We start from the raw sequence: 23,275 nt of genomic DNA, 5'->3' as shown, positions 1-23,275 counted from the left end.
TCACAGTAGCAGGGTGCAGATTAGCTTCAAGGTCAAATAAACATCATAAAACATTGCTTAAGCCGTCAATTAATGAACAAACAAGCTCATTATAATTATACAAGATAATTGTTATCTGCTGGGTGTTAATTAGATACATTTTATCAGAGCTGCTGTCACTGAATGGGGAGTAAAACTGGTCAAAGACATTTTTTAATTGTAATGATTTCCTAACTAGTTTTTTCTTCCTTCAGCTGAGTCTAACATCTTTTTCCTCATTACCCCACTGTGTAACTAAACCTACCAAAGAAAAACATGTGGAAAGAAAGATCTAAAAATAAAAATGTTAAAAGATATTTTAGCTTTTAAATGGAAATTAAAAAATAAACTTTTCCCTAATACAGTTTCAAAAAATAGTGTCCCATTTTATTAATTTTAAATTAAATGGAAATTTCAGCCCACTCTAAATGATAAATAAGGACTGAAAGATTAGCATGTAGTTACTGAGTAGTGCAGTGGTAGATCTGGTCCATTATCTAAGGCAAACACTTTCCTGAAGGTTTTCTCACTATGTGAGGTAGACTTTGCATAATGTCCTGAATGCAAGCGACAGACAGAACAGTCCGAGAGTTCTGTAGTGTAAAGGCTGCAGCCACCCCATATCCACTCTTTACCCTGAGAACAAGGATGTGAAACTATCTGAGGCACACAAAGACAGAGTAAATGCTGGAAAACACTCACCACAGCTCTGTACAAAGCCTGATTAATAAAGTATCATGCTGAAATAGAAACAAAGGGAGAAAGAGGAAGAACATTCCACTGTCACATGCCTGCCTCCCTCCATTACACCTCCATTACAGTAAGCCTGTCTCCATACTAATTCCTTTCTATCCTCAGACTGCACTGTTTATCTGTCCAGGTAACAGCTGCCTTGATGCATCACTTGCTGGCAGGAAAAGACAAATGTCCAATATTTACTCAATCAATAGAAATATCCAAACTTTCAGCCTTCAGGGCAAGGACCTTTTGTTCTCTATTTGTACATCACCAAACACATAACAGGAACTTCCTGACACTATTGCATTGAACAGCAACAATAAAAAGGATGGAGTAGGCCAGCAGAAATGCTAAATTGCAAGCTTCATTTAAATTCAGGATTTGTTCATTATAAAGATAACATCTATTTCATAAGATACAGAGCTTGATATAATTTGCGGTGGTTTTAGCACAGAAAGAAAATACCAAAATTTTTGGAGAACAGTGGCACAAAGGTTTACCACACACAGCCTAAAATAGTGTGAGAAAGGAACTGACTTCAGCTTGAATAATAGTCATCAAATCAAAACATTGGAAAATGCATTCCTTGTAAGAACATAGCCACTGGAGGTTTGCCCAGTCCCAAACAAAAAGTAGCAGTTCACAGCTGTAGGGGACATACTGTGGGTATACGCTAAGCTAAGGTTTAAAATATACTTGTGGTCTGCAGCAGACTTGGGGATTCCAGTGGCTGTTGGGAAAGACATTTCAGGTTGCATTCATCCCTGTGCTTGACAATAGTATTTCTCTAGAGTTCTTTTATCGTCTCTTTTTATCGTCTCGTTACTGGAACAGTTGCATGTTTAAGCATTATACAGGAAAAAATTAAGAATAAAGAACTTCCAGAGTCAAATATGCATGAAACAGTAAATCCACTCACAGACTATTTCAAGCAATAGAAAGTGTTTTCATGGCAAAAACTGTTGTGGACATATTCCAAGAAGTATTCCTCCAATGTAGTGACAAAGTTCAACACGACTCATGCATGGAGGTAATTGATATTATTAACACAAAGAGAAAATTTGAGGTCACTACTGGCAAGCAGGATAAAACCAGGTTTGTTTTCTGTGAACACTGAAAAGGAATTACAATAAAGGCAAACTGAACAAAGATCAAGTTAAATATTTAATATATACATGAATATTAAATATTCATCTAACAATGCCTCATTCATAGCTTATGCAACCCAAATGGATTACAGGTTGAAGACATTTCCTCTTGTTTTACAAGTTAAACATTATAATACAATGTCCGTTTTTCCTTCCTTCCTACATTAGTCTGTGTTACTCGTTAGTAGCAGATACAGTTGGTAGGTAGAGGTATCAACTGATAGAAGAGCTGAGACCTTCCTTATCTACAAAGTTAAGTGAGCTCAGAAAAACTGCATAAGGACTTGGAGTAGATAATACAAATCCTTTGAGCTGTGCAGAGCCAGACCCAAAACTTAAGTGAAGCCAATGGCATGATCCAGAGACTACTGACAGCAATGGGAACCGTTCTCTTGCTGATATTGAGAGGTTTCGCATCAGCAAAATGAGCAGCAGTCAGACATTCGGATTACAAAAATAATCTAGAAAGCAGACAGCAGAGGAGGGAATAGAAATTACAGAGCCTGTTAACTTTTCAGATTCTTTAGAAGTTTGGTCTAAGACAGATTTGTTCCTTTGCACTTGGGCTTCTTGCCAAAGGAGCTTTTCAAAGAGACATTTGAGATAAGAGGAGGCAGGCATCTATAGCAAGTCACCTTTATCAGTTCTAGGATGCATGACTGCTAACAAGGCTGAAAGCATTCATTTACACAAAATGCCACCAGGAACAGTGGAAGTCAAAGCAACATTCATGGACACTTCTGCTTCCCCTCCTCTGACCTGGGAAATCTGCTTCTGGTGATCCAGTCTTCCAAGAGAGTGATACTTAAAAATGTCCTTTATGTTTCTAAATTAGCAGATACATGACCTGGAATTCAAACATGAATTTCTATTACCTACTCTCTTTCAGTGACACCAGTGCACAAATACAGGAGAAAGGCACATGCCTGAGAGATACAAGATTCTGGCCTGCTCTAGTAAAAACAGCAAAATGTTTGACTGTTTTACTCACATCCCCAGAAAGAGAGTTTTGTGAAGGAAGAGCTAAATAGAAGTTATCCACACACAGACAACCAGGGAAACAACAGAAATGCCACCAACTAAGGCAATCAGGTGCAAGCATCTGTCTACTGGAGACAACAGTTTGGGCAGGGAGATCCAAAATTTCATTGCCTCATTCCGAAAGATATTTGTATGAGAATAGCCAAGGGGCATAACTGAGTATCCTGGACAGCAGCATTTCTCACCCTGTCTGATAAGATTGTGTCAGTATGTGCATGTGTGCTACAATAAATGAATTTTATGTTGGTTATTTAGCAGCAATGAACAGCTCATCTCTGTTCAAATCCCACACTGAGGCTCAAAGTCCCCTAAAATAAGCAGCTTGAGAAATTCACACTAAAGTATCTGAAAAACACCCGCAGTCATGCCTTGACAGACAGGAGCTGACAGGCAGAACTCTTGCCTTTGAGGGCTGCTCACTGCTGAGGGTTGTGTCTCAGCTCCTATGACTGTTTCCCTTGTGTGCTGTTTCCTGCTCACCCACACCCTACAGACACTGGGCCTTAACAGCCATCAGCTCACCCACTTTTATTGCCATATGTAGGGCAAGCAGCGGAATTTTCTTTCCTAGCTGGAACAATTCAGATTTTGTTTGCTTTTGTCTCCAAGGGCAGAGATATGTACCAAAGGGCATATTTTTCAGAACTGTCTCACTGTGCATGCTAAGCAATGCATATACCTCTCTACTACCTTATGTAAGGACAACATAGTTTTCATGCTCCAGTACCTAACAATCAAAATAAACTCAAACTCTAGATTCATAGAATGGTTTGGGTTGGAAAGGACCTTAAGATCATCTAGTTCCAACCCCTGTCATGGAGGGTACACCTTCCACTAGACTAGGTTGCTCAAGGCCTGGTTCAACCTGTCCTTGAACACTGCCAGGGACTGATTTCATTGTAAATTGGTATTTTTATCTTGTGATTTCCTTTCACTTCATATTTTATAGCGAAAGCCTGGAAGGATGCAACCTTCCAGCTTTAACTGACTGGAGTGCAAAAGATCAAGACACAGAAGAAAACTAGGATGGGCAGGTGGATTTATGAAGTAAATGGGTCATTCCAGTTCTTTTCTTTCTCCTCAACAAGCTCAAGCAAAGCCACCTCAAAGATAGTGGATTGGCAATCTTAAGCATTTCATACACAACATGTGCTTTTGTAGATGGTGGATATAACTCACAAGTAGATTAACTTCTTCAAAGGAGTGACATAAGGCTTATTCCTGTCTTCTGAAAGTTGTGTTGTTGCATATTAGGTCACACATCTACCATTTTAGCCCACCTGTGAACACTTAATTTTTTTTTTCATTGGATGTTTAATATAACACCTACCTCATGCCACACTAATTGTAATTTCATTCACACCATTGCCTTCATATTCAATCATCATTGGTGGCAATTAATGTAATCTTTACCATGATCACACCAGTTTAATTGCTCTTATTCTTGAATGCTACTGAAAGGTTCCTCATACAGCACTTGCTGCAGGAAGATGGCAGTGACTTGCAGAACGACTGCCTGATCAAAAGGTGACTAAAACACTCTTCTGGTGTCCTAGTTAAATTAGAGGCTTCTTCTCTGATGGTTTCAAGTCCCAGCAAGGACTCTGCAGGAAATATCCCCAGAATTTTATCCAAGTTATTAGCACTGTGATGCAATGGTATGCACATGAACGCATTCTCACAGAATCACTGACCACACTATTTATATTGTTGCCATCTGATGAAAACCATGTGTGTTACATCCCAGAAGGAACACCCTGTCTGCATTGTACAAAAGGCACCTGCTGAGTCATTTAAACGTATTTTTCTGTAGCTTTGTCAAGTTTACAGACTTAATTGAACATTTGTACAGGAGAGAAGAATTCAGTGCACTGTACAATAGATATTGTTTAGTCTGGTACACTGATTTATGCTCAAGTGGGATAAAAATCTACATTTTCTCTTCCCTATTAGAGCTTCCTGAACACTGCCAAGAACTACTTCTTGAAATAAAAATGAGCATTTGTTCTCATGTTTGCAGCTCTTTTTATTCCTTTCACTAACAAATCATCTGAGTACTTTATTTAAATTTTTGCTCTATTTTTAGGAACATTGACAGAATTCAAATCATGTAAATATTTCTCCAACTCTTTTCCTCATTATATTTGCTTTGGGAACAATTTGTCTTATTGTCTTTATGACTCTGCCTCCACTTCTTCATAAAAGCTACAATTAAGCAGGCATAGAATAATAAAAAAGTAAAAAACCAAACCAACCCCACCCCCATATGGCTAAGCTAGCTAACTAAGCATCAGAAAAGAGGTAAATGCAAAGGACTTCTGACCAACCCAGTGATTTAAGTATAGTTGCACGAAGCATTTGCCAAAAAATACAGCAGAGGAAAAACTAGGACAATTCAGCTGTGGGAAATCCAAAAGCAGAAAGGGGTAAAGCTTTTCAGTAAAGTATTTAATATATCCAGTTCATCCAGTTCTGCTCCCTCTTCCCAATCCAGAACCAAGGCCCATTCAGATATTCTGACTATGAAACATCCTTTACAGTTATTTGGAACTAGTCTGCAGATGTCTAAGGAGTATAAAACATTTTACATACTACATTTGCTTTTCTCAAGGTTTCTTGTTTGCCTGCTAAAAACATTATCAAAAACCATTTCAATGGTGGCACTTGGGCATGTACACAATTCGCATGCAGAAGGTAAGTCAGAAGGTAAGTCAGAAGGTAGGCAGAAATCTCCACACCTCTCCCCTATCAGATCAGTAGTCCCATGAGTACAAATGTGCAGTGTGTAGAATCTATAGAGGATATGTGTATGTCAAGTTGTGTCCTGCAGATTTTTCCTCTCTCCAAAGCATAAAATACCCACTCCAGAACATAATGCAGCATACGCAGTTTAAATAAATGGATTTATAAATAGAAGTACGTATTTTTTGAAATAGAAGTACATATTTTTTGTGATGGAAAGGAAGGAAAACAAAAGGATCAAAAAGATTATTTAAGAATTATCCTAAAAACTGCCACCAAGACAGTACTAAATGCAAACTTTGTATTTACACTGAGAAACAGATAATTGACCTGCTTAGCATTAGCACATGTACTGTGGAATTTAGCAGGATACAACTGTAAAAAGGATAGGTCATTTTAAGTCTATAGAGAAGATCTGGTTCACAGTCTGGGAGCAAAGCAATGCATGCGAAGCTTAAAAGGATTCAGATTTATCCCTTACATTCTCCCATAGGCTATTTTTTGCCTAGGAAGGAGAAATAACAAGTCTGTGTGTGCTGCTACAAACCTGAGAGACTTTATAAAGATTAATTCATTAATTTTCCAAATCCAACCCCCAAGAAAATGTCTAAATAACCTAGCAACAACTTCTGGATCATCCATTGCTTTAGAGGTGGATTCAAGGTGCAAAACCTGTATTAGAGTTGTCATTTCTAAAAAGCACATCTGAAGCATGCAGAGCTTTGGGCCTGCTTTAGGGTGTCCCAGTTGTGAACCCTGCCAAATTTAAGTCCTCCAGTGTATCAGTTCCTCTGACCTATGTACCTGTATTCTGGCAAGTGATGGGTTGATTGGTATCTTCCTTGTTATAACCAAGCATTTTTAGAAAGATAAAGGCAGATTTCCTCTTCGAGTTTTGTACAAACTCATGACTTGGGCTTTGTCCAGAGTCAGTCAAGGTTCATTCAAAAGCACAAAAGATGTTTTCTGGATCATAGCCAAATATCCTTCCCATGGGAGAGATAAAAAAGAGGGTTCTCATCACTTGCTGGGGTGAATTACAAGAACTATGTGACTAGATGGGGGAATTTCCTCTGAAGATGACCCACTTTCTCCAATCCTCCTGAAGGAATAAAGATATGCAACAGCGTATTTCTCTGTGCTGCTTCCAAATAGTGGAAATTTATCATCATAATTAAAGAAACAAATTGCCAAAAAGCAAATATTGTTTGCAGATGGATTCCTCTGTCTTCTGTGAAAATTCTCTGCTTACGTTTCAAATGAGTGGAAAAATGAGATTATACTTTTGAAAAAGCCCCAGGCCAACTATTAGGAGAGATAGGCGAGCTCCGAACTTTCTCCTGCAAAACACACCTGAAAGACTTTCTAATTTCTCAGCATGTTGACATTATCTAAATTCCTGTCTTACTAAAATATAGCCAAAGCTGAAGCTCTAGCCTGCAGAAAATAAACTCCTGTTTAATAATGCAATGGATACCTGTATCGAGCAAATGTCACAAAATAAATCTGAGAGAAATTAAACAAAACTGACTTCCTTTCTTAAGTCAGATGCCTCTAATTTTGGCAGTTAGGAGTAACAGGTGGAAAAAGAACACATTTAGAAATCAAAATATCTGTTTAGGAACAGAGCTATAAAGAAAAAGTAGCACATTTCCAAATCTGTAACAGAATCTAACAACATATGACCTGGAAGCTCTGGCTACACTGTACACAAATCTCTCATTGGCTTCAGACAGAAGCACATTATTTCTCTTTATTTACAACATTGACTATTGCATAGAGAGAGTGCAGGAGAGCTATGCACCAGAGGATGATGGAGATTGTATTTATCCATCCTGTACAATGTTAGATATTGCCACTCCTTGACTTTCAGAAAATGGTTTCCTACAAACCATCTGCTAAAAGAACAGAATGTCAGGATAGAAGATTAACTGGTACCAACACCAGATGTGTGGAGTTACAGATCACAGAAGCCATTAAAATAATGGTAGACATGGTTCTTCATTAATGGTAGATGTAGAGAATCAACAGCCAAGACTTACACAGGCTGTTGATAAACAGCCTTGTAAAATAAAAAAGATTAACATAATATATGGGGAAAACACAAGCATTTAATAGGAAGGAAGGGTAACCTGAGGTCAGAGCAAACCCTGGATAATTGTGAGACTGCAGCCTTTTTCTCTGTGATAACCAAACTTCTCTTGCTCCCTGTTTACTTCCTTAAGTACCTGGCTCTCCATTTGAATTTCCCCTCAGCAGCATGGCACTCTCTTTTGCAGGGTGCTCTCCAGTGCAAGGTTACAGATTTCAGCAGCGCTGCACGCCTCAAGAGCACCACAGGTAGGATTTGCAGCTGCTACCTGAGCCTGTCACCTTTTACAGATGAGCTCCCTGGCTGGCTGAGCAGATACTGGCTGAAATAGGGAAACAATTATCTTTGCACCTGGCTGAGTCCTTTGGATCTTGCTAAGAGATAGATGACCAACCATGGAGACATGCCCAACAGTGGCCAAGAATATTTAAGAGATTAAATATAAAATTTGCCAAAGCCTTATGAAAAAAGGTGATTTTTTTTTTTTTGCCAGATTGTCTCTGGATATTCTAAGAGTGCCTACTCATGTGCCATTCTAACCTTACTGCTTACTCTGGACAGGAGCTTCATTTCTTTATAGCACCAGATTGCTGCTCTGAGTGCAAAGTCACAAGCCCTTGTGAGAAAGCCACATCAATGTATTTTCAGTGTGGGTGAAAAAACCCAAGCCCTGTTGAATGGAAAGATAAGTGGGAACTAAAAGAAAATACTTATCCATTGAAACAAACCAGGACAAAAAAAGATCTTTCAACTAAGCTTTACTCCTCTAGAGATTAAAAGAATGTGCTGTTTGTGTTATTTAGTACATTGCAATTGCCCATTTTCTAAAGAATAATGCAATTTCAAGCCTTTTCCTCACTCACTGCTTTTCTCTAATCTCTTTTTCTGAGCTTCCATTCCTAATGCCTCTCTAGGAGCATATAGGTGATGCTGAATGCTAATAAGATAATACCTACTGCAGCCCTGGACCGACAGGACCCAATTTCATCCCTTCAGAAGCAGCCAGCTGACAGGCACTTCGTCAGGCACTGTTATGATTCTCGTTTCCAGTCATTGGTGACTCTTTCAGTGGGCAGCCTAGAGGCAAAATACCCACAGCTCTTATTTTAAGCTGTAGGGCTTCTTTCTAAGTACCTTAAACATAACCATGTATGTAACGAGGAAGCTACAGAGTAATAGAATAGTAGAATAACAACAGCAAATAAGAGAGCAGTCTTTTCATCAGATTACCCAGAAAGGGGTGGGGGGAAAGATCTCTAAAGTAGCATCAGCTTTCCCTTCTAAACAAATCAATTGCAGCAAGATGCTTTGCTGTCCCATAGCATTCTCCTTCTGGTAGGGGACTTAAAACCCATAAAGTTCTCACAACAGCCTTCAGAAAAGGAAATACCACCTTCTTCACATGGATGAAGAAAACAAGGGGCAAAGAATCATGTCCTCAGGATTGTACAGAATAGAACAAAGACTAAAGAAAAACACCCGGAGTATGCTGGAGGAGTTCTTGGAAGCATGAGATAGTTCCACATATTATGATCACAGGGCATCACATGGGATAAAGGAGGGGATGGGAAAGTCTCACTGCTTCCCACAGAAAACCCCACAGTAATAAGCCTGGGGAAAGAGTTTTCCCAGAAGACTTCTTCCCACATCACTTATTTGAGAGGGTGGGACATCAAACCTCAAAATATGCAGCTTAACCTGACATACTTGTTTTAGCACAGTAAGCCTCAGACAGACAAGGCAGCTGCCTGCTAAAGGCATCCTGTTACTGCCATGCAACTCCAGAAGTTTATTTGAAGGGTTTTCTTCACCAACTATCTCCACACCAATCCTCCAGTGTCTTGTTATGGGAGGAGAACTAGGGCAAGGGAGCTTTCCAAAGGGAGAAAGAAACCCCTAAGGCCTAATTAGTGGAAGATATTGTACACCCCATGGGGTTTCTTCCTCTGTGGGAAGAGTGGAATGCAGCCTGCCTTGCGCACCAAAATTAGAGTCCTGAGGGCCAGGTAATCTTGAATGTTTATCTGATAGTTTATCTGATAGGCACTACCTGACATTCTCTTCCAGTAGATAGATCACTGACCTTCTGTGCCTCAGTTTCCTTCTCAGTGAACTGCTTCACTGCAGTGAAGCAATGTAAGAATGAGAATGGTAGGGCTTACACCGAATGATACTGAACTTCCTGTACAGCAGTTTTGCAGTTGCCTTAGATAGGTCACAAAATGCCTGTTTCTCAAAGCACTTGAAATGAGGAGATTCCTCATTTCTTCCTTGAGTAATGACACCAATGAATACTACACCACTATGTACTAAATCAGCATAACCCTTCACGGCTCATATGTCTTGAAAGCGTTTATTGAACTTGTTTTGAACTGGACTGCAGCACGCTAGTGAAAAAGGAGGGAAGAAGAAGAGGCAGAGAGACCAAACAAATCCCAACTTACTCTAACAAATAACTGCTCTAATCTTATAATGATGGAAAATTTCTGGAGAGACTTGTTTTTTGGCTCCCAATAAAAGACAGAAACTTTGAGAGAGAAGGGGGTTTTTATATGAAGGCATGATTTTTAAAAGCCCAGCCAAGTGCAGAAGAGAAGCAAGGCAACTTTAGCCTCCAGAGAAATAACCTTCAAATCACAATTTGACAAACAATATCAGAAACTATCAGAGAAGCAAGCGATCTAGCTGACTGCAGTGTTTTCATTCTCTTCTCAGCAGTGTGACCTCATCACAGTTGCACTCACACAGAATCCTATTACTGCTGCCTCAGCTGCAGAGCTGCAAGACAAAGGAAGGTTACAGACATCACTCCCCTCTGTGCCTTGCTAATCAATAGTTTTTATCTAATTTCTTTGCTTCAAGATACAGGAAAACAAGGTGCTGCATTTGAAATGGAAGGCTGGGAATAACTGAGCTTTGTGGGAATCAATACAAAATAGAATAGCTGACAATGTCATCCTGCCCAAAACACTATGAAGACAGATTTGAAGTTCCTCTAATTATCTAGATGTTTGTATTTTTAAACACTGACTTAGTGTCTGCAGAAAAATTGGCTTTATTCAATAGCTATTGTGGTTTCAGAACTTTTTGTGCTACTGGTTAGTCTGCTTCATTTCCTTATATTTCTAGTCTGGACTGAAGTTTCCTTTTTGGTGTCAATTTAGGACTCGCCATGAAGTGGCTCTGCTAGCTTGCTGCATTTAGGTAGGTAATTTACACATAGCAACATCGTGGGCTGAACCCTGGAGAGCAGGGATCAGCACAGCCCAGTTGATGGACAGTTATTGCAGTGGACATACGTTTTGCCATTCATCTAAGTGCTGGTTAACTTTTAATAACCTTACATTATCCAATTTCCTCAAGTTGGCTAATAAGAGACATGAAGGCCCAGCACTACTTAAACCAGAACCAGCAAGGTTAAGAAATCTCCTAGTAGTCAAAGAAAGAGCCCACAGACAACTTGGAAGAGGGCAGGAAGTCAGAGTTGAGAGATGTAAAATCATCTTCATCTGTACTCCATTGTGAAACAGAAATGTCAATATTAAGCATACTCTGTCTCTTTCCAAACACTAAAAGACTTCTCTAAACTAAAGTACATAGGAGAAAGTTGAAAGGAAAGCTGGCAGCCCACTTCACTTACCTCAGTGCCTCTCCAGAGAGTCTTTCACCCAGGTATCAACAGCAGCAGAAACCTGCTCCGTTTCCCCCCTCTTAAACCCTTGCACTGTTATTGTGGAAAGTCATTAATTCCTTACAGCTGGTGGGTCTTTGCACTCAGGAAAGGCAGCAGCATTACTGCATCTCACACTGCACCTCCAAGGGTGAATTAACACTTTCCCAATAGCCCCATAGCCAAATCAAATGTGCACTTCTACATATCCCCCCACTTCATTCCAATGTTTTCATCCCAAATACAAAAGAGGCATCAAAGGACATAGAACACATCATCCAGACTCTACTCAGCAAAACCCCTCGTCAACTGCCACCCAACTAAGGAACTTCAAGTCAAAAAGACAAGAATTTCCCAAGTGTCTACAGTTTTCCTGTTGAATGTGTGCATCAGTCTTGGCGAGGCTGAGAAGGTGGCACCTATCACATGTCCAGGCTACTCTGGGATTCTAAACTCAGCCATTCCTTTACTCGCTTCCACTAAGATCCAGTTGTTTTTTCTCAGAGGGTGCCTGCCATACTGGAGTGGCAACCAGTGCTTTCTGTTAAAAGGAAGGGCAGAGGATTCCCCTTTCTCCAAGCATTTAGTGGTTAGCTTGGTCAGGATGTGGATCCAGTTTCCTTTGCTTGGAGGGATTCAAACCCACTTCCCTGGACATCTCCCCCACTCTGAGGCGAAGATCCTCACCACTGGGTTGTTGCAGAAAAGGAACCATCTCCTGATCCACCTCACACTGAAAAGGATAGGACAAGTCTTTTTTTATTGTAAGGGGGAAAGAAGGGGGCTGGAATACTCACCTTAAAGAGTGTTCCAGACAGCTAATCCCATGTGGAAAGAAATGAGTGACTAGCACTGTGCAAGGAGCCTGAAGAAGGGTATGACTTGTGGCATAAACCTTTTTTAGCAGTGGCTGCTTTAAGCAGCTTCCTCCCATTATGTTGCCTTTTCTGGCTGCCATTTTGAGCCTCTTTGTTCAGGGCTGTGGATCCCACTAAGGAGGAAGGCATCTATTGCTCAGCATTTTGGCATCAACATAATACTTTGGCTTTTGGTCTGAGGTAGGCTTGGTGTTCCCCGGCAAAGTTTCCTTTCACCCCATGCTGCTGTTAGAATAGCATCATCTTAGGCTTCAGCTGAAGAAATTGTGAAATCAAGTGAATGTGAAATTTCTTCTATCACACAAAGTAGCTTTTGCATCTGAACTGTAACTGCTTCACAGCTGAAGCTTCTCAGCTACAGTAAAACATTATTTTTCAGTAAAGTGTAAGATTTAATCTTTGTATAATTATGTGTAATTAATGTGGTTAGCATATAGCATCTATAACCTCCCAAAAATGCCGTGCAAGCACCAACTACTCAGTGATGCTACTTCACTGCAGCTTGCAATCTTATTTTGGAATGCTGGGAGTTTGGTCTAGAATGAGTTGTTTTAATTTAAGCATTTAACTGGAACAATCTCTAAAGCTCATTCAGAATTATAGACTTGCTTCTGTTTAATGGAGAAACCATTTTTTCTGGAATGAACTTTCATAAATCTGCCACTAGCCAGGTTTTTAAATAAAAATATAATTTTAATGTAAGGGGAAATTGCTCCCTTGTTAAACAGTAACCATTTCTCTCACTTTTACTTCCCTTGTGAACCATAGAACTGCTTGCAAGGTGGGAAGCAGTGCAAGAGTGAAGATAGATAACCACCGAAAAGCCTGAATGTGAGCTGCAGTAAAAGCAAGAACTGTTTTGTAACACGTTTGTACAGTTCCTTGGCTGATGTTTTACTGCTAACCTGGCAGTAAGATTAGCTGCTTACTCAGGGAAAACTACCAACGCAAGCAATTCTGATTTTGTAGACAAATAGTAAATTCGATTTAAATTTCCTAAAGTTTCAGATTCAAAAAAGGGAGGCATTTTTCAAAATGTCAAAACATTCCAAGTTGACATTTTTTATCTAAAATGTTTGTTTCAGAAATGCCAGAAAGTTTCATTTTGACATTTTCCCAATTGAATGTTTTTTTCAAATTGGTATTTTTCGTGTAAAAGTTCAGGTTATGTTTAAAAAATGAACCTGCCTTCAGACAAGCCACATAGCTCAAAAATGAAATGAAATATTTCAGTTCAGGTCAAACAAAATATTTTCCATTGAACAAATACAACTTTAGTGTTTCCCTGAAAAGATCACTTCTGTTTAAACTCACACGGTTTTTCTCTACATTTTATTCATAAAACAAAAGAGAAGTTTTGCCTAAATCTATAAACATCACATTGATGTTCAGTAGCATTCTTTTGGCCTTCAGAAATCTTATGGTGAGCTTCACAAATGGGTTCCTGCATCTTATTAAATCATTGTGAATCTGGCATTAGATAATCAGGTTCACCTTTTAGTCCATCACAAGCATGAGATAAAACATGCAACTTCAGCTTCTTTAGGTCATGTTTAGGCTAATGGGGTTTTTTTTTGTATTTGCTATGTGCTAAAATGTTTGTTAAAGATCATTCACCACCAGAGGGTTCAATTCACACATCATCTGTGACTGGGTCTTGGCTGGGGAATAGCCATAAATTTATTTATGAAGCTATATTAAAACATAGGAAAGGAGCCTAAATATTTTTCCTGAAATAACATCAGCCAAAGAAGATGGCAAGCTAGAGATGTGGAGATGGATCAGATCAATTAGCAGATGAGCTGGGACAATGCACTGTTTCATCCTTGAACGTTGAGATCCTGCAGCTACAGCAAGTTAGAGACCTGTTAAATGTTTCATGTGCATTGTGTCTGATTTATTTTATATCAGGGTGTGTTATGAGCTGGCTAAAGCAACCTGAGAGCTGTTAGTAGGTATCATGGAGATATTGCCCTCTATGGAGAGTAGATCAAGTTGCAGATGTTTGGGAAGGGTCAACCCTAACATCTAATCATTAAATGCAGGAAGGCAGGGGGAACCAGGAAATAAAATGTCAGTCATCTTGAATTGCCAGGCAAATATTACAATAAACTACCAAATATATTTTTATAAGGATCTAAATGGAAAAAGAAGATGAAGGTGAAATTTAACCTGATCCAGGGATTTGTCAGCATCAAAGGAGGAGGTCCTACCTTTTTCTCCCTCATCTGCATTCCTACTGCTTACTTTGCACCTGGTCCATCTCTTAGTGATGCGCCAGCTCTGCTCCAAGTAAGGAAAAAAGGTGCAGATACCATATCTATTGACATTAATAACTTCACTGTTTCATAGAATCATAGAATCATAGAATAGTTAGGGTTTCATAGCGTATCTCAAAAGTAAATGGGGAAAACACGGTTTAGATCTACAAAATTAATTAAAAACTGATCATAAAAATCTTCTGTAGGTAGTAATATCTCACTGGACTGATACAATAAGAGGGGTGCAATTCTTCATCTGGTATGAGTCAATATTTTTGCCATTGATTTTGGTGATGAGAACACACCAGAAAAACTCCAAGTACAATAGACAAAGACATGAAAATGTAAAAGGGTTTTGACGAACTGATGAAATGGAATGAACATAGGAGAGGTGCAAGATTCTACAGGTAGGCCAGAATAGCTAGTTACACAGATACAAAATTGAAGTGTGGATGAAACAAGTATCTAGGTATTCACAAGCTGATCAAGACTCTGTAATATCATGTGAATTCTTGAAAAGTGGCATCACTTCCGCGATGTGGGAGCCAATCCTTCTGATCTGCTAATCATTGGAGAGGCTCACCTTGAGCCCTGCGTTCAGCGTGGCACCTCCAGAAGGCTGTGGACACTGAGAGAGAATCCAGACGAGTGCCATGAGAGGACCATAAATTCAGGTGCATGAGGAAATCTTGATGCAATATAGCTTGCTTAGGGTAGAGAGGAAGAGATACGAAGAAGATGCAAAAGCTTTCTACGCAAAGGTAGATTACTAGAAGATAAACTGTTCTTGATGTCCACATTTAGCAAGACAAGAAGTAAATTGCGGCAAGGAATGTGTTACATGAATGCAAACTATTACTAATTAACTATCATTACTAATTTATTAGTACTATACAGTGTGTCTGCCAATATTCTACTAAACATTGCCAGGCACTTATGGTTAGTTACCACTCATAAAGTTCTCCCCAGACACCAGTTCTGGACATCAGCCAGCTGGTGTAGTTTCTGTTTAATTTAAAAGTCATCCCACTTGCTCAAACCTATGGAGGAAGACATTCTACATGTTTAATGTTGGACTAGTAGTTTTATGTCCCTTTGGCTGTTTATGTACAGAAGGAGAAGAAGGGACATGACAGCTGTAAAATTCCTCAGTAGCTGATTAAATTGTTTGGGCTCATCTTGGCCAAGAGCAGCAGTGCAACTTGGGCTCTGGTGCAGTGGGAGAGCAGTGGGAGCACTTTCAAACTGTAGTTTGATTGGTTATGGCTAACAGATATTCATTATAATTAATGGGGAATCTCAATAGAATTACATTTTATTTTACCAACTGGTTATAAACAATTGGCTCAGTGTCACCTCTAGAAGACGTTTGATACAGAGAAAGAAGTAACAAATCTTTGGGCCTGACCAGAAATAGAATTTGGGGACACAGAGTGTCAGAATCCTACTTCAGTTTCAGTCGAATTTCATTAGTAGTCCTGAGCCTTAGGGAAATGAAAAAACATAAAGCAAAATCCAGGAGTTGTATTAACACTTCAACATATTACATGATTAACTAGTGGCATACTCTGACTTAAGAAGTCAAGGGGCTAGGAGCCTCTGCAGTGTGACAGAGAACTAGTTCTGCAGATAACACGAACATTAGTCAGGATCAACATCTGTAAGGAACATCTATTTCTGACACCAAATACTTGCACCTTTCTCCCAGGCACCACCCTATCCAGAATTAAGATATTCAGAAGAGGAAATTTTTTCATGTGCAATCTTTTTCCTGTGAAAAGGAAGAATCCAGCAGGAATGATGCATTCATTTTTAATGACTGTTTCATTTTAAATAAAACTTAAGAATTCAAAAAGGACCACTACAATTTTCTACATGAAACAGGCCCCTTTTCTGTCTGAGGTCAGTTTTTGTTTCACAGTTTTAAAGCTATTGGGTTAAAATGCACTTTTTACAAAGCTCAAAGTAGAACATCAAAATTACACTCTCTAAAGAGCTGAAAGCTTAAAAAATTTCATGTCACGGTAAATTTGAAATAAACCAAAACATTTTCAAATTACCACAGAATTTAATTTCATTCATTTCCCAGTCAAGTATTGCTAAGAAACCAAAACCATCAGATTTCTACCATCTCTCAAAATATTGGAGAAATCTCTGTGGTTGTGATTCATTAAGGCAATGCCCACATAGCTGTGAGCAGGACTTGTCTCACCTAGTCTGAGACATCTACAGTGTTGAAATCCCTGTCTGAGCTAGTCATCACAACTTCCTTTAATGTCAGTGGCAAGAAGCTTGTGTGTTGCAACATTATTTTATGGTAGATATCTAAAATAGGTCAGATGCATCCTATTTCTCTCCATTGAGAATAAAGGAAATCTAGATTAGCTGGAGCACTTCTGCCCTAGAATGTCTTATGCTAAGAATTCATGTTTCTAAATAAATGAAGCAGTTTTAACATTAGGACTCAGACTCAGAAGGTATCACACAGCATCTGTTAACACAAGCACAGGGAAGACAATGGCTATAAGAGGTGTAATTCATTGTAGAACAGATTCTTTTCACCACCTACCAAATGTGACCTAGAGAATCTTCTTCAGGGCACTTGCAAGACCATCTGCTTTCTCTTCTGTTGTGTCTGCTTTTTATTTGTTGATAAGGCAGAGATATGTAGGTGTCTTTGATAGTTTAGCTTTCTATAGCTCCAAGGACTTCAGCACAGAAATAAGATTTCACTTAGACATTGAAAAGATAGAAAATGTGTGAAAAATTAAAATGATGTTCTCAAGGTTGTTGGATTAACTTCCTGTTGCTATCACTGACAGTGATTTATCCTGGTTGTTTAAATTCTGCTGGTAAACATGATGCACTGAGATCAGCTATGCTCTCATTGTGCAGAGACAGAATTTTCCAAAGCCAAGCATGAATCTCTTACTTTCTCTCAGTGCTCTGTTCACCATGTTTTCAGCAATGAAAATAACCCTTACTACTCAAACAAATATGTGTAAGTCACTTATTGTTCCAACACAGTTCTCTTGTTTAAGCTCCTTAAATATCACAGTTGGAAGAAATCAGCTCGTGCATATAAAGTAGTATCTCCACTTGGTAGATGGAAAGTAGTAACATGGCATTGCTTCCACTCTTCCACCTCAACCTCATTTACTTGACAGTGTGAGTGTTATGACCTTCCAAGCAACTAAGGGCTCTATGAATTTAACCATGGAATATGTAAAGCTGGCACTTTGGATGTATGATCAAAACATTTCAGAATTAAATGAAGAGAAGTTCTTTTCTTTCTTTTTAACTGATGGATAGTTCTGGATAAAATAAAAGGAAGGAAAAGCCCTAGTGAACTGTGCTACAAAAATATACCATAAGGGTGTAATGAAGAAGAGAAGACTGTGAGTGATGGAGCGGTGAAAGCCACCAGTTAGGGGAGCAGGGCAGTGGTTCTACACAGCACAACACAGCACAAGTGTGGTTAACCTGCTGCAGGCATGAGCTAGCGCAGATGGAACCAGATTGGTCACAGCTCGTCCTTTCATTTATCTGATGCCCAAACTCTATCATCAACACGAACAACAGAACAACAAGTTAAAAAAATCTCTCTAAAGCTTTCTGATGGTTTTATTTTCCATGATACCAGAGGAGCCATTGACAGAAAACTCCACTGTTAAAGTACTGAGGTGATAGAGAGGCAAATGATTAAAACTTCACCAAAATAACTCAAAACAGGATTTCTTTTCTTTCTTTCCTTCTTTTTTTTTTTTTTTTTTTCAAGTTTATGAACTAAAATGTTTTTAAACCCCTCATTCTTCCTATCATTGTACTCTTCTCAGATAAACTTCAGTCAGTGGCAAATGACAATTACCCTCTGCAGGAAACCAGAGCACATTCTGTAAGGACTAGTACTCAAATAACTCTGGCACTCAGTAGTGCCAAGGAATCTGAGGGGTGGCTCAGAACATGTGTCCTATAAAGTCATAGAGCAAAATGACAAAAGTGCTCCAAAACCCCTCAGTTCCAGAAGGACCCTCTGCTGAAGTACTCATCTTCAGTTCAGGTCAAATGGATTATTCAGGTTTCAGAGACTGTTTCTCTGGGATACATTAGTCTGTTTCTGATTTACTGGGGAAGCTATCAGTGATGGAGAAAATAAACTCCTACCCACAGAGCAATTATGGGACACTCCTTCCTAGTCCTGAGGAAGGCAGTAAGTGTACCTCTGCGACTGTGACTCTTCTTTGGAGCACAGAATACCTGCACTGTCCCTATAGCACAAGAACAGGGTTTAGATTCCCTTGTCCTGGCTTACCTCCAGTTGTGCCCTTTTCTGTAGGATATTACAGCTGCTGAAGAAACCGTCTCCCAGGAAGATGGGAGCCCTTTCTCCTGCCTGGCTACTCTGCCTGGCTATTCAGTTCATGGATCAGGCCAGGAGCTTACTCAATGAAGTCATCCAGGAGGACATGGCATGGAAGGAAAGGGGTGGAAATCCTTGTACAAGGACGGGGAAAGTCTGTGGTAAACCAGTTCAGTTGTGGTGATGTGAACCAGATCTCCAAGTTGTGGTATGTCCAAGGTTAAAAGAAAGGGAAAATCTGCCTCCTGAACTTCTACAGCCAGGAGGGATTGTTCTCTCTTTGGTGAATTGTAAATGATGTTTGGCCATCATTTAGAGCAGGAGCAGGCCCAATACTTAAAATCCTTCAGCCAAATCTTCCAGCAGTCACATCACATGAATTTGTGTCGAAGCTTAGTTGCCTGGGATTTTTTAATGGAGAGCATAATCAGCTCACTATATATTCTCCTTGTGTAACCATCTATCCATCATCTAGAATATGCACAGATATAAAAGCACAAACCAGATCGTCATTGTTATTTTTTGAGAAAACATCCCTTTGTTCAAGTGCAAAGCTTTGTCTCCTTCAGTTGTACTGGGTTTTAGTTATTCTAAAATCTGACTTTATGAAAACCTTCTGCAAAAGCAGATAAAATGAAGGCTCTCTCTGTGTAGGAGTGATTAGTATTCTGTAGCGTCACAGTACATTTTCATACTGATGTTTTGTGTGGTTTTCCCCATCACTTGTGAGCTCTACGTAGCTTAAAATAGATTGAAGATAACATTTCCAAAAATCTACGTTTGGGCCCCTTAATTATCCAACTTTTTTGTAACTTTTGTAGGAGGATTATTCATTTGAGGAAATAAAAAAGCAAGAGACTTCACTTATGGGGCCAAAATCAAACACAACAGTGTTTGGAAGGAAGGTTGAAAACATTTGGCTCATATGCCCTTTCCTTGTTACAGGTGCAGAAGTCCTTGGGAAGCATTGTGAGGTTTCATTGTTTCTGCAGTACATTCGTGGAAAACAGGTATTTCCTACTTCTATAAATTTAACACAGAGGCAAGGACACAGCCTTGCAGTTGGATTCCAATCCCCTGGGAATCATTGAGCACCTGCTGTGGTTCTCCCTGCAAGAGCTGAGGGTGCTCAGCACACTGGAGAGCTGGGCTCCAACTGCCTTGCAGTTGACAAAACCCCACAAAAGATATAAAGCCTGTTGTAAAGCCCGGGCCTCATATACAGCACTGGAGCATGCAAGTGAGATATGGCATCAAGACCTGAGCAAGTATTTGAACCAGAAACAACTCCAAGCAGGTGCATAAGCCGAGCAATGGGATGTTCAAGTTGGTCTGGGCCAAATGTCAGAGAAATAAATTTGAAGAGAAAAAACCCCACAAACCCAAACCCACTGTAATGACTTCATGAGCTGTTGAACTTGACCCTGCTAAAACAAAAAATCAGATATTTTTCTCTTTCCTTTCTGTGTATTGTATTGCATGATGGAAAAGGTTTATCTTTTAATTCTTGTTGCCCTTGAACAATGACTTCCTTTCTTGTTTTCTTTGTGGATAGTATATACATAAGCAACTGCCTTTAGCACTAGTATCACAGTATCACAGTATGCTAGAGATTGGAAGGGACCTCAAAAGATCATCTAGTCCAATCCCCCTGCCGGAGCAGGAACACCTAGATGAGGTTACACAGGAATGTGTCCAGGCAGGTTTTGAATGTCTCCAGAGAAGGAGACTCCACAACCCCCCTGGGCAGCCTGTTCCAGTGTTCCGTCACCCTCACTGAGAAGAAAGAAGTTTCATTCCATTGACTTCAGCAGCATTATTAATATGTTTAGTGATAGGCATGTGCTTCGTTACCAAACAGAAAAGAGACTTTAAATAGTTCCCCAATATGAGAAAGCTGGTTTAGGTTAACTACAAATGTGATTTGCCTTGTGGGAACCTTTGTCTCACTTCCATGACTGAGAGCAAACCATAATGGAGTAATGGGCAGATAATGCACTTAACTCCATTTTTTTTTTCTAAACAATATTTCATTTATTGAACTGAAAATCTCAAGACTTGCTCTCTATAATGCCAGCCAATAACTGTGTCAAAGGAAAAAGAAGGGGACACACACGCAGACATACAAACACTTCATTCTGAAATTTTAAGCCTTTCAAGTTTTTTCCTTTATAAAGCTCTTTTGTCTCAGAAGATGGCATGAAACAAAGCCAAAAGCATTTCTTTGGCAGACCAACTGGAAGCACAGAGAGAGAAGAAAGACAAACCAGGGACAGCCCAATTTGTGTCACAGCTCACTACATTAGAGCATGTCTGAGCCTTGAATTTTTTCTCTGTTCATGCCAGCAGTCCTTTGATGATTATTTTATCTGAAAAAGATAGGACATTATGAATTTGATTATGGCATCACTCCACGTGGTTTGACAGGGCCTCAAGCACACTGGTAAATTGCTGTCTGAGCAGTTCCATTATTGTTACATAGCATGGCTCAGAGTTAAGCACTAAGCTGCAATAAACATAGAATTTTAAAAAAGATAACAGTCACTGTTAGCCTTTAAAGAAATTACCTCCTTAAAGTTACAGTGTCTTCTCAGCACTTGCAATGTGATTCAGTTAAACATTAATACTTGCTGGCCTGTGTATTACCTGCAAGCTCAAAGTAATCCCAGAGCCCAGCTCTACAATGCTGACATGTCATTTTTGGCCATCTTTGTAAAATTTAGTCAGTACTTAAACTGCACAGGACTGACCAGGAGAACTGTTGATGGCAGTTGCTTTGAGGCTGTTCATATGAATTTCAAGCTGAATTTTGTGACTGCAGTATTTTAAGCAGAACAGTACAGTAACTGTAATTTTAACAGGATTTAATGTTAATTTCCTACGCACTAGTCTGGAATTCTACGTACTTGATAGTCTTTTAGTTTAAAGACTTCAGTCTTGGTACAAAGAAAACTAATATACGCTACAATTCAGAGCAGGTCGTCTGAAGACTGAGCATATGCATCATTTCATTGACAGTGTAAGTTCAGAAAACCAATTATGTATTACTATTGTGCCTTAAAAATGCAGTATTATAGTCAGGGGGAAGTCTTAAGAATTCTGAAATGGGACCATTACATCCCCTTCTGATTCCTTAGAGATACTAGAAGCATATATAGGGGAGAAGGCTTGTGAAAGACCTCAGGTGTTAAATGGCAGACATTCCATTGGAAGAAGGAAAGCTCTTTATGAACACACCTGGTTAATTTTGTCTTGCAAGTACGCAGTGGTCTACCTGAAGAAGAATGGTTCCCAGCCCTTCAGCTAGAATGAAGCCACCAGAAGAGCTGGGTTTTTATCAGCTGTATCTGTAGGAAAAGCAACTTCCAGTGACAAAGGATGTAGCAGGGGCAGAAAGGGGTGACAGGGGAGAAGAAGATGTAAGTAAAATGTTTTTTGAGAATTATCTTCAGTAATGCAGTTACTACCTGATCATCCTTCAGCTAACCATGATCAGTGCAAGTGGAGGCAGGAATCCAAGACAGGATCTGAGCAAAGCTAGGAGACACATTTGGGAGAGGAGAAAATGAAGCTTCATTAGTGGAAAGAAGAAACTTGAATGCATAAGGACCAGAAGCCCATGGAGTGATGCAGGGCAGGAGTGACTTCCCCCACCCATATCACAGGGTCCTTCTAAGTAAAGGTGTATAAATCCAAATGCCAGATCTTTCTTTAACTGATAAATGATGTCCTTATTTTCCTTGATTAAAGCCAAAGTAGAAATCTCCCAAGGTGTCTTGAAAGGTGCTAAAACATGGTCATATAGTGTTATATCTCAGCCCAGCTGTTTAGAAAGCAGTTCAGAAATGAAGCAAAATAAGAGAGTAAGAGAACTTCCCTGCCAAAGCAGATCACACAACAGATGAGAATTACAGAGCAGACACAAACACACATATTTATCTCTGTGTGTGAACACATGTGTGAGTGCACATATGCCTTCCACTTCTAAGGACTTAAGCCTACTTAATTTTCCTGAGAAAGCCCCCCACAGCTGTAAAGCAAGTTACAAGTGATAACAGGTTTGGTCCAGTTCTATTTCAAGAGGCTCAGAGCTCATGGAGTGAGCCAGAGGTACTGTAGCAGCCTCCATGCAGGGTCCAGTTCTGCAAAGCCTTCCTCCCAGAAGTAATTCATAACTCTGCAAGTTTCCTGGGACTGCTTTTGTGGATCAGGTTTACATACCTCAAGCTTGGGCTGTCTACAGAGCTGTGTTATGCTTGCTTCCTCCTCAGCTGACATGGTGTGCAAGAAGCCAAAGCAAAGAGGGCCCCCTGCTTTGATGTGCCTC

The sequence above is a fragment of the Psittacula echo genome (assembly GCF_963264785.1).
Source record: "Psittacula echo genome assembly, chromosome: 12".
NCBI classification, from domain to species: Eukaryota; Metazoa; Chordata; class Aves; order Psittaciformes; family Psittacidae; genus Psittacula; species Psittacula echo.
This window is presented reverse-complemented; position numbering follows the sequence as displayed.